This window comes from Pseudorca crassidens, chromosome 3 (genome assembly GCF_039906515.1).
Source record: "Pseudorca crassidens isolate mPseCra1 chromosome 3, mPseCra1.hap1, whole genome shotgun sequence".
NCBI lineage: Eukaryota > Metazoa > Chordata > Mammalia > Artiodactyla > Delphinidae > Pseudorca > Pseudorca crassidens.
The window spans coordinates 103,765,862-103,781,759 of NC_090298.1; positions in this window are offsets into that span (position 1 = coordinate 103,765,862).

Genomic DNA, 15,898 nt, shown 5'->3' on the forward strand with positions numbered 1-15,898 from the left:
GATGGTTCATCTGAAGACGGAGCTCTAGGATGTGGTAATGAAGTGTGTACCTGGGGTGAGCTGGGGTGGGAAACTACTGAGGTAAGGAGAGGTTGACTAGTGGAGTTAAGTAAATAAATTCAAGAAGAAAAAATACTATGAGTTCCTGAGCTGCAAATACTTGCCAAAAAATGTAGAATGATGGACATTATTCAACTAGAAGAGTGAGGGAGCCAAGGATATTGCAGTTCTTTGAGGAAATGGAATTCAAGATCTCAGTGGAGGCCAAACTGTGTATAAAGTGATTCTTGTTATCTCGGTAGTGGAAACCAAACCTTATTTTAGTGACCTTATCCGAAGGAAACTCACAAGCAAATGAGTAAAGAGTCACTGGAGGCCAAACCACATATTGCCTCCCAAGATTTGCTTTGGGTGGTGGCTTACAAAGCAGTTTGATGCAAAGAACGATGTCAGGAAGGGAAATGATAAAAGAAACTTTCACATATTGAGGTATAGGGAAGTTATTCTGGCTTCTATATGAGTTAACTTGAATTCTATGCTAACTAAAACAGCCTGTTTGTGGCTTATCAAACTTACATTGTACATCTGCTTTAAGTATTAAAGAAAAGGTCACACAGCCCAGAAGAATGTCCATGTTAAAAAGAAAGATTAAATGCCTCTCATCCTGGGATGCCAATGCCGGTACTACTTTGATGATGAGATTCCCTTCCCAGGAGCCAAGGCCAAACTGTACATGCTATATGTGTACGTGCTAGTCTAGTTTTTTTGAAACCTTGAAGAAATGTATCCCAAACTTGTTTAATGTTCTTTGTTTTGACAAGATATTAAACTGTGCTGAAAACCATTCTTCTCCAGAGCAGTTTCTCAGAGTAATCTGGGAAGCTGGCTTCTGGGCTATAGTCCTCAGTTTGGTTCTAATAAAATTCTTTTCTATTCTTACAATTGATTATTTATTGATTATTTTCAATGACAGAAAGAATCTGAATGATATAGTCAAGGTTTATCTCAAGCCTGTGTACTTGAGAATTTTGGGGGCTGCTGACCAAGCTTTTCCATTGATTTTGACTAAGTCACTGTGGTTCCCCTCAGCAGTGGCTCTGAGCCAGGGTAACTTTGTTGGGCTTGGACTGATCTAGCAACAAGCTAATGAGATTGCTCTCCTGGCCTCTGGCTTCTACCATTTCCCAGAAAGTTTGGGCTCCCATAGAGGGGGTGAGTAGAAATGGTGATCAGCAACATGAAGTAGTGCTTGGTTAAACTCATACTTGGAACTTTGTCACATGATTAAATTAATGTAATTAATGTAAGTGTGGATTGGTTAGAGCAATGATTCTCATTCTCATGGGGGACATATTGGTGTCTACGGAGAAAAGTGTGTAATGTTTGAAAAAACACTGAATCTCATAACAGTCAGCCCTCCGTATCTGAGGATCCATTTCATATAAGGGACTTGAGCATTTGTGGAATTTGGTAACCATGGCGGGTCCTCTAAAATTTCACATTTAGAAAATAAAAAATATATTTACTTTTACTATTGTACAATCTTTAAGTCATGCAAAAAAGTATAAAAATAATAAAACAAATAGCCATGTATACATTACCCATTTAAGAATTAGGGACAACAAATATAATTGAAACTCTCTGCCCCATGAACCCAGTCACTTTTTTCCCAGAATTAGCAGTTGCCCTCATCTTATCTGTCACCCGCAAGGCCTTTTAAATTTTGAACTATATAGTCATAAACAAAATATTCTATTGTTTCACATGTTTTAAAACTATTTAATTGGTTTCATATAGTATGTAGCATTCTGCAACTTTTTATTGCCCTCATTATTAGGCTTTTAGATTTTTTCATATTGTTACTCATAGCTTTGATTCATTCATTTTGATTGATGAATAGTATTCCCATTATTTGCAAAAATCACAGTTCTCGTATCTGTTCTTCTGCTGATGAACATGTAAGTTATTTAGTTTTTCCATATCATTAGCTATGCAACAGTGAACATTTTTAGAATTTATCTGGGTGCACATGTATGATGGTGAAATTTTCAAGTCCTCAGGCATGCATATTTTTAAATTTCTGATATTTTGATAAACTGCTCTCTAAAATGGTTGTACAAGTTTCCCTCCCCTCCACAAAGCAATTTATGACAGTGTAGATTGACATCCTCTCCAGTACTTCCAAAATTTTAGTTTGATGCTTGTGAAATGAGGTCTCGTTCTCTTAATGTGAAGTTCCCTGACAACACATAATTTTAATAAAAACAAACTCCAGCGAGTAAAGCTCAACAACCATTTTTGAATAGCAGAGTAACTCAATAGGCTGTCTCTGAGATTCTCAAGTGATGGGTGAAGAAGGCATGGCCCCCTAGGGAAATGTGTGAAATTTTCTGAGGTGGGGCTCACGCGTCTTCTTAATCTAAAGGTGGCTTGGTTTTCAATGGTGGGAAAAAGCTGGGTAGAGAGAGCAAGGCCAAGTGAATTGTATCGGTTCTATTACTATAAGATGAAAGAAAAACAAAGTTGGTACATAAAAAAACTGAGTGATTCAGACTTAAAAGGAAAGAATAAGAATAAAAAGAGCTGCAGGAAATTAAGGGGATTACCTCTGTTTCCTTAGAATTCACCTGTTTGAATCTTAGTTTCTTAGTTTACCACTTATGTCACCAGGGCCTCCAATTATGACCTACTTAGAGCAAATAGCTTGTTGATAATAATCACAGAATCATGGAGTTGGTAGGAATCTTAGGCATTGTTTTATTTTATACATAAGAAAACTGAAGTGTAAAGATAAGTTACACACTCACCATGAACAGGTTTTAATGAAACAACTGAAGAGAGAGACAATTGGGGTCCTCTACTAACTGGTCCAAGTTTACTGGGGTATTAACCTGATCACTAAGATAGAAGAAAAATTCCCCTTCTGTGCTAAAACTGTGATACAGTGTTTGAGAGCATAGGCTTGAGACCAGAGAGGCCTGGGAATGACCCCAAGCTCAGCAAATGTTATATGTATGACCTTGGTCAAGTTACTTGACTTCTTCAGCCTCAGTTTCCTTATTTATAAGATAAGGGAGGTTTTAATTCCTACACACACATTTTTCTTGTGTTGTGAAGATAACCTGAGAAAGCATCTTAGTCTCTGACACACATTAAGCAATTGATAAATGGTAGATGCTATATTTTAAACACCTCAGTGTTTGAGACACAAATTAGTCATTTGGGGTTCTGACATGAACTGCCAGTAGAACAAAGGGGAAGGTTTTGCTAGACCAGCAATGGCTGGTCTAGGTCTCCATCACAACACAACACAGGATGCTTTTGACTGTTTTACCTGAATTTAAAGATTTTTTTTTTTAATGCAATGATTTGAAATTTTCCTTATTTGCTCAGTTATGTGTCTCTATTCCAGTGAATCTATCTTTATGATACTTTGGAGAATTCACAGAACATGGAAACTGAGTTGTCTATCTCCCTACTTTTCTAGATTATTTCTTTATGGCTTGATTGAAAAGACTCAATTTCTCTCTTTCCTTTCTACTCAAACATTTTATTTCCAAATTCTAAAATATGCCCAAATCAAATTCATCCATTATTTTTGAAGGAGAAACAGTGGCCATTTAAAAAATAATTATGAGTTTTAAATTATGGCATCTCTTTTACCTATCTCTCCCTTGCCACAGGATTTTAACATTATTTTTCTCTTGCATTTATAACTGTTGCCAGCTTCTACTTCAAGATGGCTGAGTACGTATACACACATAAGTTTACCTTTACTCTCTCCTAAAATTCTATTGGAAAGCAAAAACCCCCAAAATAAAAAATAAGAGTAAATCTGTAGCAGTGCAGGGAAAAAACATTCCATCAGTGGATAATAATATTGGGAAAGTTGTAAAAGCTCTAAAGCCGATAGATGAGAATTTTTTACTTAACCCAACAAAGCCAAAGAACTGCTCACATAATACAAATGTAGCACAGAACCACTGAAATGGTGTGTTTTCCCAGAATGGCTCTGAGTCAGAATCTTGACTACGGTGAGGTAAATGAGACAAGTGAGGAACTTGTCTTGAATGCAAAATTTGAGGGGGTGCCAAAAAACTCAGTAATTAAAAGAAATAATATTTAATAAAGTCAAAATTAATGCCCAAATTCCATTGTTAAAAAAATCTCAGTGTGACTCTTTTTTCCTTTTGCCTCACGCTCCAATGTGGCTCAGCAACACACTATTAGTGATCCTGTCTTTATTTAAGTTTGATATTTTACCCATCTTAGATTTCTGCATTATTTTGATTCTTTCAAAATAGTGCCTAAAATGCTATTTATCATTATTACTGAGTGTTTTAGCACCTACTTGAACTTTGTATCTACTGCAAATCCTCACTCACCCTGCATATCTCCCCTTAGTCTCAGGTGTACCCTGAGTAGCCTTCAGATCAGAGGCAGCAGAAGGGGGCTCTAAGAAAATTTCTGAATATTATTTAAAGGATTGTGAATCACTGGGCTAGAACCAACACATAATACACAGACTCTGGTGTTTGTTCTCAGGATAAAGTTCTTTAAATTATATGGCAATTTCTCCATGGGGAACTTACAGAGTAGGCTTTGAGGTTACAACGTAAAAACAGAGCAGGTGTCTAAATAACTTTCACAATAAGAATTACCTGTATGCAAAACATAAGCTACCCATGTACCTTAAAATAAAACCAAATGAACAATATGTTCACTGGTCCCACATACCAGGCCCTTTCCTGGTTATTTGCTACTGATTACTTGCTATAGCTAAATGACCTGTGGACAGAATTCACATTCCTTGCCTGGGAAACCGTGATAGTCACTTGAACCGAGAAAGACATCTGTAGTCTTCAATATAGATCAATCATAGAAAGAGGAGAAAAGCCAACACAGAATAAAGATATACCTGAACCATGTAAAAGGATAAATTCTCACATAAGAAAGTAAAGTTGACAACAGAAATAGAAGAAAACTTTAAAATAAGTGTTTCTATTCCCAGAGAGATTTGACAGGATACCAAATTCATAGAATAAGAACAGGCTACTTTGCAAAAAGGGTAGTCAGAGCTTGTGAAAATTTAGTGCAAATTACCTATAATTTCAATACAAAACCAGAAGAGTAGTGGGGTAGGAAAATCACAACCTGAACGTAAGTTCCATTTATTCAAGGATAGTTCCTTACAGAATCTCCAGCACCTGGTGGGTTCAGTACATGTTGATCTTGTCTTATCAGAGCAAACAGACTAGAGTTACTGTAGTAAACTGTGCCATCATTTTCAATGATTTTCTACCCACTCTGTTGCCGTGTGACTTGAAGCACCATCTTCTGGGAGAAGCATACATCCCAACCCCCTTGACATCAGGGACATGTGACATGCCTTGGCCAATGGGAGGTGAGCAGACATGAAATATACTATATCCAATCTGAAGTTTTGAAAGTCTTGAGTGCCTCGGCTCTTTTTATGTATGTATGTATGTATGTATTTATTCCGTTCACCAAAAGAATGGCAGGTCCTAAAAAGGGATTGCTCCTTCAGTCTAGATTCTGGAATTAACAAGATAAATGCAGTAAAGCACAGTCAGCCTGCAACCTTCACAGATTACATGAAAGATAAGAGACAAATGAGTTTTTGTGGTAAACCACTGAGGTTTGGAGGTTATGTGTCATCAAAGCAAGGCTGACTATTACAGTTAACTGATTCATTTTGATGTTTTCAGGCAAATTTATCTCAAAATCCTTTTTTTACTAATATATGGCACTTATTGGTGAAATAGTAATAGAGTTAGAATTACCTATTTGAAAAAAATAAGAACCCAAAAAACTGTGACCAACCAAAAAATAATCAAGAAAGGAAAAAGTTAACCTTAAAATAATAAGAAACAGAAAATAGAACAGGAGAAAAATATAACAGAAGATAGTAGAATTAAATACAAATATTTTAGTGAGAATAATTTTAATATAATACATTAAAATCCATTATTAAAAGATAACTAATTTCAGAATGAGTAATTGCTATTGAGAAATAAAACTTAAAATGTAAGCACTGGATTATTTTGTCTGAGATTGTAACTCTTAGTAATCCAATATTAAATTTTAGTGAGCACTGAAAAATATTTATGCAACATTTGTGTTTAAAAAAGTACTCAATATTAGTCATTCCTATTACTCCCATCTATCTTTTTAAGACAAGAAAAAATGTACGTTCAAATACATACATATATATATACACAAGCACACATACATACCCTAGAAAACCTCTGAAGATAAAACCTTCCCCCTATAATTGTTATTTTGTAACATTTACCTAAATATGGCTGACTACCCTGCATAATACTCTCAGAGATATTAAGAAATGAAGAGGGAACAAATATCCCATCCTGGTTAAGAGCAAAACTATCCTCCTTAATCATCACTTATCCTGGCAGAATACAAACAAACATCCTCACACATATAAGAAAGATTCTCACTCTTGTGGCAAAACAAAACAAACAAAACTGAAAAAAATACATACACAAATTTTTTTGTGTTCAGCTGTTTTCTAATCTCTACTTATCCTTAGAGTGAACACATAAGGTCCCAGCATAGCTATTAGTAGCATCGCCTTTCACCCTCAAAATTGCCCTGGTTTGGTTGACAAATTCATACTATTCATGTATTAACCTTACTATGATTTATTACTGTATGTATAATAAATGGAAATATAACTACAGAGATTGCAGCCAGAGAGTTTTACGCTTCTTCATAATAGTGTGCTACAGAATCCTGGGGGATTCAGAGAGGAAAATGGTAGGTACACAAAATGAGTCATTAATTGCCCTGTAATCTAGATCCATTATGGTCATTAAGTTTCTGTTTTAGTTCAGTCATCTGTAAGTTAGAGATAACACATAATTTTAGTAACTTCATAATGTTCCTCTAAGACTTGGATAATATGACATGGGACCGTTTTGCATATTATAATGCTTTAAACACTCTAAATACATTCTTATGGATAATCTAAAGATTATTAGAGTATTTAGCATTGTCTTTTATTCTCTTTGACAACTGTGTGTGTAGATTCACCAAGATCATAAAGTCTTGAAGCAATGACATAATATGCTCTTTGAGTATACGTTATCTTTAAAACTAAGTTTTGACCTTAGTTTATTTTAACAGTAGGAGAAATCATGTGGCATTATTTCATTCCTATGATTTTTTTAGATATCCTTCTTCAGGTACAACCTGGAGAAAAGTTAAAAAGACCACTTTAGGGGGCTTCCCTGGTGGCGCAGTGGTTGGGAGTCTGCCTGCTGATGTGGGGGACGCGGGTTAGTGGCCCAGTCCAGGAGGATCCCGCGTGCCGCGGGGTGGCTGGGCCCATGAGCCGTGGCCTCTGGGCCTGCGCGTCCGGAGCCTGTGCTCCGTGACTGGAGGGGCCGCAGCAGTGAGAGGCCCGTGTACCGCAAAAAAAAAAAAAAAAAAAAAAAAGAAAAAAAAAAAGACCACTTTAGGGACTTCCTTGGTGGCGCAGTGGTTAAGAATCCACCTGCCAGTACAGGGGACACAGGCCCTATCCCTGGTCTGGGAAGATCCCACAAGCCATGAAGCAACTAAGTCCGTGTGCCACAACTACAGAAGCCCACATGCCTAGAGCCCGTGCTCCACAACAAGAGAAGCCACAACAATGAGAAGCATGCACACGGCAAGGAAGAGTAGCCCCTGCTCACCGCAACTAGAGAAAGCCCACGTGCAACAACGAAGACCCAAAGCAGCCAAAAATAAATAAATTAATTAATTAATAAAAAAAAAGAGGGCTGCCTTAAAAAAAAAAAGACATCCACAGAAATTTCTCTAATTTTCCTCGAAATGAATGTTTTGTGTTACTCAATGTGTTCTTATTATGACGAAATATACCTTCTTCATTAATGACTTTTATATTAATGACCTTAAAGAAAAATGTAATAAAAGTAGCAATGAGAGTCAGATTTTAGTTTTCATCCCCCTACCACGACTAATCCCCAAAGCCTAAAATTAGTTGTCAAAATTCTTACAGCCTAGCTTTCCACCTACCAAAATCACATGACTCTCTACATTTAATGGACAGCTTGTTTAACAAGACTTTTTTGCTGTACGCGGGCCTCTCATCGTTGTGGCCTCTCCCGTTGCGGAGCACAGGCTCCGGACGCGCAGACTCAGCGGCCATCAAGACTTTTTAATTACTTCTTAAACCCAGAACACTCACGTTTGAGGTGAGATTTGATTTCACATGGCTCTGTCTTTGGCAGGGCCATCTCTTTTCCTCTTGAAGAGTACAATTCCTCTAGCTTTGTCTTATCCTGAAAAATTCCAGGAGAAAAGTTCACAGGCAATAAATATGTAGAGATGAAGCATGTTTGCCTTGTTCTCGACCCTGCATAAATCACTGGTTTTAGTAGTTCAGAAACGCTATTTGTATTATATAAATAAAGATGTTACTTTTGCAACATGATTTTGAAGACTTTTATGTAACAGTGCACTTAAAAAAATGTAGCAATTGCTACCATTGTGTACAATGACTGGGTAAACTACTGGCATTGATAAGACTCTTCAGAAAGCCCAAATTAAACATCTTTATTGTTGAGGAATACAGAGAAAGAGAAAAATCTTTCCATGTGGCATCAGTGCAAAGGAGCACAGAGCCAGAGGGAAATATGGCTATCAAAAGACAGGCATCTTCACCATTTAGGAAGGTCAGAGAAAAGACAACAAACCAGCCAGCCACAACCAACAAGGCAATCTTTCAAAAGTAGTTAGTCCCCAAGAATAATGATACTGAGCAAACAGTCAAAAAATTTCAGATCCTTCCCTGGCAGCTCTCTGGCTGAGAATTAGATCTACGAACTCTCTCTGGTACACTTGAGAATTCCTTCAAAATATGGCAATCTCAACAGTGAAGGGTGTTATTACATCATTATTGCTGCAGTGCAATTAATGACAGGAAGGTAAATGTTCCTGAAAGAGGAAAGAGTTAATTCTGAGCCTCTCCTTACACCTAATTAACACCAGGAAGGCCTTAGGCAACGGGGAAAATAGAACTCTTGGGATTAGGTAATCTCCTCTGACTCCAAGTAAACCCAAAGAATACCTGTCAACCAGACAGACTGCAGTAACAGGATTTACAATCTGATTTTTAAATCCTTCTGTGGGGAAATAGATGTGAAGGCAGAAAAGGAATTTGCTTCAGTTAAGCTTCAGATTTCCAGAGAGTCATTAAATTAACAATCTCTAAGAACTCTAACAAGTATTTGCTTTTGCATTGAGTAAAATCTCACTAATTTGGACTAAGGAAAAAGGCTATAAATTTTGAATTAAACAATATCTTTAAAGAAAGGATGAGGTCCTGAAACCAGGTAGACAGAACGTGGCCTCAGGGTATTTAAATAATAATGATATATAGTTAGAATATCAATTTATAGTTAATTTATTACTTGTTTATAAGGGCACGAAATGACAGCTATCTACATGAAGGGTTGTCATGCAGTAAAGGAGGCCAACTTGTTTTACATTACTCCAGAAGGCAGAGTTAAAATTCATGGGTTGAAGTTTCAATGAGCTGATTTTGGCTTTCTACTGAATATGAATTTACTGTTTCCCATGAGGAAATGAGCCTCCTGTCATGTAAAGTAGTCCAGCTACCCATCGACCATCTGTAAGGGAGGTTGTGAAAAGAATTCTTGCATTTGGTAGATTCTGAGTTAGATCAGTGCTTTGAACTTTTTTTTTGCAACAGAAATTCTGAAAAATTTAAATCTTACTCAGAATTTCGGTATATAACACAGATGAAAGAGCTGAAATGATTCCTGGATGAGTTAGAATTTTCAATACTTGGGAAGAATATACCATGGTTCATATAATTGTGCCAGCACTTTATAGGAGCCCTTATGCCTCACAAAGAACAGAGAGAAAGCTCATTCCAGATTATGGCTTTCTGATACAGAATAATGGTTTCAAAGTACTGGGGATGATTATTTAACGAAAAGAAACAAACAGAAAGCCCAGTACTCCCTGAAAATTTATTCCTTAAACTTATCAGATTCTAAGTAAAAGAGCTGTTAACTTGAACTTAATGAGAGTTTTTGAAATGATGACTATGTCACAAACTAGATTCAGAGATGTGGAGATTTTCTAAACAGAGGTTTAGTAATTGTGGTAGCCAGCCTCCAAGGTGGCCCCCAATGGTTTTTACCTCCTGCTATTCATGCCCTGGTGTGGTCCCTTCCCACAATGAATCAAGGCTTGTCAGTAGAATACTGCAGATGGGATCATGTGTGTTTTCTGAGGCCAGGTTATAAAAGGAATTATAGCTTCTAACCCAACCTGTTTGGATCATTTGCTCTGGTTTGGATCACTTGCTCTGGGGAAAACCAGTACTGTGTCATGAGGTCATTCAAGCAGCTCTGTGGAGAATCCCAGTGTCAGGAGCTGAGGCCTCCCACCAACAGCCATGTGTCTAAGAGAACTCGGAAGCAGATCTTATAGCCTTTAACTTTCAGAAGACTGCAGCTCAGCTGACATCTGACTAGAATCTGTGAGAAACCCTGAAACAGAACAGCCCAGCAAAGCTGCTCTAAAATTCCTGACACAAAGAAATTGTGAGATAATAAATGGTTATTGTTGTTTTAAGAGACAAAGTTTTGTGGTAATTTGTTATGTAAAAAAAAAAAAAGTAATAATTGAGTATCCACTTCCTGGAGATTTTCATCTAGAGCCATTAACTTTTCATGATGATTGAGGAGATGGCTTCAAAGTTCTATAAGCACCATGAGAGCATGAGGCCACAGTTGTTTTTGTTTTACCCCTGTGCCCCCAGTAGCTATCATAGTTCTTAGAGGTCTCCATAGATTCAATAAAATTTTACTGAATAGACGAGCAAATAAACAAGATTCAATATATTTGGAAGTTAAAATTAATGAGGTCAAATCGAGCTATTTGATAACTGGTTTATTATTTGTTTTATTATAAATCTCAAATTTCCATTTAAAAAAGGTAAATACTGGGCTTCCCTGGTGGCACAGTGGTTGAGAGTCTGCCTGCCGATGCAGGGGACACGGGTTCGTGCCCCGGTCTGGGAAGATCCCACATGCCGCGGAGCGGCTGGGCCCGTGAGCCACGGCCGCTGAGCCTGCGCGTTCGCAGCCTGTGCTCTGCAACGGGAGAGGCCACAACAATGAGAGGCCCGTGTAACGAAAAAAAAAAAAAGAAAAAGGTAAATACTTTTTTGAAAGGGAAGGTAGAGAATTTTTTTAAATTAAGTTTCTGTAAAATATAAATAACATTTGGACTGTAGTCAACAAAGGCATTTCTAATGTGGTATGATTTAAACTCAAAGCTATGGAACAACATATGTTCTTCCCTCTGCCTGAAATGAATCTTGTTTCCTTTCTCCAGGCTAAATTCCCTTATCCTTCAGGACTCAGCAGAGCTGTGGCACTGATCTGCAGGGTAGCCTCTGTTGACTCCTTTTGTCTGGGCTTGACGTCATACTGCATTTGAAAAAAATGGCACATTCAGTTTCCTTTTTCAAAGGAGCTTTACTATTTTTACAAAAAAATGATACATGTATGTTTAAGAAGAGTGAAATAATATAGAATAATGGCTACTAAATTGTTCTCTTCCTGATGCTATTTAAATGAATGATCTTTAAATTATAAGTCCTCGCACAAGGTCTAAAAGCAGAAAGTGTAGCTAGACTCTTGTACAAGTTTATGCAGAAAATCACATTCTAGATACGTAATAACAAAAAGACATTTTCAAGACTAGAACTCGCCTAAATGCCGAGATTAATTTCTTTCCTTGTGGTTTATAATCTTCCCTCCTCCCCCGTCATATTGGTTTAACTCAAATAGGTGTATTATCTTAATTGTATTTTCGAGAAGTCTTCATTTTTGCAATATGAATAACATTTTAGCTTCTGAAACTGTGTCTAGGCTCAAGTAAATTCACAAACAGGACATTCTGTAAGTAGAAACGAACACTTCCTACACATGTAACTTATTATATATGTTGATGATTACTTGACTTGTATTTACCACCTTACAGGGAAGAATGAATGTTCAGGATGCCATAATTATTTAGGTCAATAAACATTTTCTGAATATGAACTAAATGTGAGGCACTGTGCTACATCTTGGATTAGAAAGACAAGGAAGGTAAATCCCCTACCTTCAAAGTGATTAGAGGTTAAGTAATTGAAGAGGAATATATCAATCAAGGCTGTGCGACCTTTTCCTTAAACAATTTTTAAGTAGCTGGACATCCTCTGAGATCCAGGTCATGGCAAGGGGATTCTGTCTGCTCACAAATATGGTACAGAATAATATCCAACTAGATTATACTGGTTGCTTGACAATAGCAGGAAAGTCTCAACTCCGGCATAGCTGACTGTATATTAGAATATTTGAATGTTTTGAACTCATTCAGTATAAAAATGGAAAAACTTACTTGAACTCTTTCGGGTATTTAGGTGACCACTACTGCAACAACCATGAACATTTATTTGATAGAAAAGAATTAGTCAGAACAAGACTGTCTTTGTCTAAATAGCCAAGACCTCAATAGAAACACCTTTCCCTCCTCAATATGTTAAGATGGTCATGGTGAGCTGTTCTATAAACATTTCAACTCCAAGCTGACTTTATCAATACTCTACACGTCTGGCCTGAAATAAGTGGTTCCCTCCTTTAAATGGGGTATTCCTAGACACCGGGTTATAAAGTGAAGGGTTGAAAAGTAAAATCATGACAGCCAGTTGTCTGCCTGGACAGGGTCAAAAGTAGGCAAAGAAAACAGCAAAGCACTGAGTAATGAAATATCTATTTTTCTAGGAAGCACTGAATAAAAGTCACGGCAGATGGGAAAGTTGATAAAAGGAGGCATTGCTACTACTTGAATTTGGTCTAACACGTAAATTTTAAAATGAACCAAGTATCAGGATTCAGGACTAGCTAAAAACTACACATTTAAAAAAATTATTCAAAGCATTTTTCTAACTAAAACATACGTCATTCAAAAATAATTCCATTTCCTTTGTGGAAATGCACGTAGAACACATAGAGGGCGTAAGAGAAATGCTATGGGAGCATGTCTATTTCTTATTTAGAAAACTGTGTTTAGCACAGCAAACGATTGGAATAAATCCTGTATTTGCCATTATAATAAAGCTGATAATAATGGTTCTTAAATGGGTTTTTTGTACTCAAGTCTTATGGTTCCAATTTTCCATGAGTAATAACTTGAATCAATATCTAAAGAGAACGTTTCGGATAGGGGAGCCTCCTATCTTTATTTTCACAGGTATATAATTCTGTGCACATTACTTACATTCTTTCACCTGAATTGAATTTAATATGTAAAACAGAATATCTGAATAAATAGCATGTCAGGAAGAAAAAGGTAGCTTGAATCCTGATCACGAAAGGAGAAATTTTATTAAAGAAATTAGAAATAATACAAGTACAAACTATTTTAGATCTAAAACGTTATAACTCATGTGGTTTACTCACAGATAGTATAGGCATTAATGGCTTCAAAGAATGCATGCTACAGGAAGTGTACTTATTCTACGTTAACTCTACAGAATTTGCAGTAACAGGAAGCCACAGATTTCCTTTTTAATGTTCAATACGGAAATAGAGCCTCATACTTTCATCTAATAAATACCATGTATTTTTACTATTGAGTCTCCCTCATATTTAATTATGGATGCTAAAAAGCAGTTCGAATGATGCACCCCAGACATGCTAGAATTTCAGTTTTGGAAGAACAATAATGCTCATGCTGCCGTACCCTGTCATGTCACAGATAAGGCTCACAGAGGTTAAAATGAGTGTCCAAAGTCACTAAGCTAGTTAGGGACAAAGCCAGGGCTAGAACTGGGGCATTTTCCATTATCCTAAGCTTGATCTAAGGTCAGCACTATCTAAGGCAGTGCCAGTATAGTTTTGTAGTTCTATCAACACGTTAAGGAACCACTGTCTGAAACCATCCACCCTGGCCAGGCAGGATAATGACCACTTGCATGAGTTATCTCACAGCAGGTGGTCCCGATAAGGAACATGGAACTAACAAGCTACTAGCAGCTGGAAGAATTCGAGAGGGGCCAAAAGGAGGGAGGAGACACCAGCCCATAATATGTCCTGCCAACCTCCCAGAAACCTTCCTGCTGGAATCCAGCTTGGCTGAGAGATGCACACGCCACCAGGAAGGACCCTGAGTCAGACCAAATATGGGCACAAGCAAGATGACTGGCCAGATACAACCAAGAAACTAACCCCATTACCATAAAAGCTGAGACTACGAGCCACATGGCAAAGCAGTTCTCCTGGGTTCCCTTACCCCACTGCTCTCCACCCAGGTGCCCCATTCCAATAAAGTCTTTTGCTTTGTCAGCACGTGTGTCTCCTCAGACAATTCATTCCGAGTGTTAGGCAAGAGCCCACTCTCAGGCCCTGGAAGAAGTCCCCCCTTCCTGCAACAGATGGAGCTAGATAAAGTTACACCAAGGAGACCATCTGAGGTCATTGTATGTTTGTCTCCAGAGCTTTGCAGATCAGCACATTACTGGAATGCCATTAAACTGCAAGGGGTGGGGTGAACTTTAAAAATGAATCATTGAATGTTTAGGAAAAAAAAAAAAAAGAAGACAAAGCTCTCTGAGTCAGCTGGAACTTTCATCAGTCCCTGGGCAGAGGCTTCAAAGGCAAGTCATGTGCCCAATGAAAGCACCACATCATTTTCTCTCCAAATTATGCTTTCTTTGGGGGATATAGAATGCAAACTCGCCTAACCCAAACATGGAGCTGCTTGGCGATGCAGGCATTGAAAAGAGAGAGTTGGGAATTAGACACTGCACTAAGTAATCTATCCCCCATAACTGGATGTACGATACTTCAAGCTATTTGTGTTGCTTGAGCAAGGCATTGAATTTTTGTCAACCCCCTTTAATTAATCTTGCCGTAAGTCCTACGGTGGGGTGGGTGAACTTCTAATCATTTAACAGTAGAATTACTCACCAGGTGGCTTTTCCCAAACACCCCCAGCCCCAATTAAAGAGCTGTATTTGGTTTGAGTTTCCTAAAATGGCGCTCTTGTTAACACTCATGAGACACAGGAAAAATAAAACAGCAATTTAACTGCGCTTGCAGTGTGAAAGGCTTGTGCAAATAATCAGCACATTTCTAACTGGTTAGTAATACGCAGAGTGCAAAAAACGAATGACCAGATTTATATCACTGGGCAGGTCTGAAAGCAACATTACAGCTGAAATATATTCATTTACAATTTAAAGCAAGCCTTTCGGTGGATAACTGTTTACACAATAGTGAAGAGGCTTGTGCTGTACAACTGGGATCCATTTACAATATGTTAACCAAATAATGCATGTTTACAAAAGATTTTGGGTTTGTTTTTGGAGAAAGGAATCATGGTACCCATGCCAACAAAAGCAGAGCAGTATGTATAGCTAGTAAATCTTTTCTTAGCTGCAAAATGAGTGTCAAGTTGCTTGAGCTCATAAACTACGTCAGCATAAGTCACTCATTAAAATTGACGTGTGAAGGTGGTATTCTCAAAGAGCAGGTTGTTCCATTCTTCCTCTTATTTTTTAATCAGCCAAATTGAGCTGGGGGTAGAGTTGCTTAACCAGGCCAAAGGAAGAAGAAAGCGGAATCATCTTCAAACAGCCATCCTGGATTTAATAGCCTACAGCAAAACCCTGAGCAGGTCAACTTCATGGTTCAACAGTTCCTAAAAGCCTTGTCTTCTTCTCCCAAGCTTATCGGTGACGGCTGGTGTATAAGAGCTCCCAATGAGGACTGATTTATAGCACTAAAGGGCTTTGTGGTGACAAAGGCAGGCCAGGGTCCTCAAG